The 1,802-nt window shown below is 40.9% G+C and overlaps 1 pseudogene; it reads right to left on the bottom strand.

Annotated features, from left to right (window-relative positions):
- Nucleotides 1-1,079: 1,079 nt before the first annotated feature.
- On the bottom strand, nt 1,080-1,197 carry LOC124596970 (annotated as a pseudogene).
- Nucleotides 1,198-1,802: the final 605 nt, after the last annotated feature.

Raw genomic sequence — 1,802 nt, forward strand, 5'->3', positions numbered from 1 at the left:
CCTATGTGCAGCCTAACAGAAATCTCCAGAGGATGGACAGCGATACCCACAGTGACAGCGAAAATAGTGAAAATGAGGAGGAACAGGAGGAGGAAGCTGAGATGTGACAGTAAATAAGGAAATTTCTCGCAATCTAGCCAAGAAAACACCAAATGCTGTACAAGGATGCGCACCTAATGTAGTTAATACATAAGATTAGTAACAAATAGGATAAGAAACATTATTTCTCTACTAATAACCATTTGTGTGTGTGTGTGTGACTGGGTCAACGGCTCGATGAAACCATTCCGAGGTATTCACCGTCAATCACACTCGGTGATGGTACTAGCATATCTCTCATCTATCCTATCTTCTTTTTATATTCTTCTTAAGAACAACAAAATTTTATTTATATTTCAACCTCAAATTATTGTTATTTTGAATCATTCTTTGTAAATGTTGTAGATAAAACAAAAGGAAAGAAAACTGTAAAAAGATGAAAAACGAAAATTGTAAGATGTACGACATGTTTTAAACATCAGGTAACAGGTCTATAATTTGGCAATAAATAAATAAATAAATAAATAAATAATAAAAAAATCACCACACACACACACTCTCTCTCTCTCTCTCTCTCTCTCTCTCTCTCTCTCTCTCTCTCTCTCTCACGCAGCCCCCTCCCACCCCCCCCCCCCCAGAGGTGCCACTACAGAGTCGTCCATACAAAATCAAGGCAAATTTTTAACTCGGCTGTTTCTAATAGCGTTAAGAGAATCTTGAGTATATTCGGGCACAAATCACAACAAACAAATTTTGTCCAATAGTTGGTTAACGCAAAGATATCTATTCCAACATCGGTGACACTTTCGCAGTCATCCCATAACACTGTACATAAAAAAAGCACTCCGTCTTCAGGCCACGAGTGGCCTACCGGGACCATCCGACCGCCGTGTCATCCTCGGTGGTGGATGGGGATAGGAGGGACGTGGGGTCAGCACACCGCTCTCCCGGTCGTAAGATAGTATTCTTTACCGAAGCCGCTACTATTCGGTCAAGTAGCTCCTCAATTGCCATCACGAGGCTGAGTGCACCCCGAAAAACGGCAACAGCGTATGGCGGCCTGGATGGTGACCCATCCAAGTGCCGACCACGCCCGACAGCGCTTAACTTCGGTGATCTCATGGGAACCGGTGTATCCGCTGCGGCAAGGCCGTTGCCACAACACTGTACATACAAACTGTAATCATATGAAGAGGTCGACAACAATTATATAGACACACTGCGCTGGCATTGTATAGATACTCTTATATACAAATATATTGTTTGTATTTATGATCACTTTAGACTACTTTCTTGCTTCAGTAATGCCAGATGTGATTGATTTGCATCTTTCCTAAAAAAATGTTACCTGAAGTGCATAGGAGAGTAGGTATTAAGAAAGACTCTGTATGATGGTGATAGATAGCAGTAACCAAATCCCATTACAGGAAAAGAAACTCATTAAGCAATTAACAAGAATAAAGCAAGGTGGCACATTGGTTAGGGTGCAAGAATCGTGTAAGGAAGGCACGGATTTCACATCCACGTTAAACCATTTAAATTTGGTATATTTATGTACTGCTTATTTAGTCTGACAACATTAGAAGATGTTAAAGCCGTCTCTTACATCGAAACAGGAACATCACACACCACAACATATACCAAAAATATCAGAAAACGTTCTCAATTTCTGTGCATATGTCTGGTTCAGTTACGAACATGTTAATGCATTTGCCGTATTTCCAGAACGAGTTATGTGGTCAGCGGATACGAGAAAGTGACGC

Source organism: Schistocerca americana, chromosome 2 (assembly GCF_021461395.2).
Source record: "Schistocerca americana isolate TAMUIC-IGC-003095 chromosome 2, iqSchAmer2.1, whole genome shotgun sequence".
NCBI classification, from domain to species: domain Eukaryota; kingdom Metazoa; phylum Arthropoda; class Insecta; order Orthoptera; family Acrididae; genus Schistocerca; species Schistocerca americana.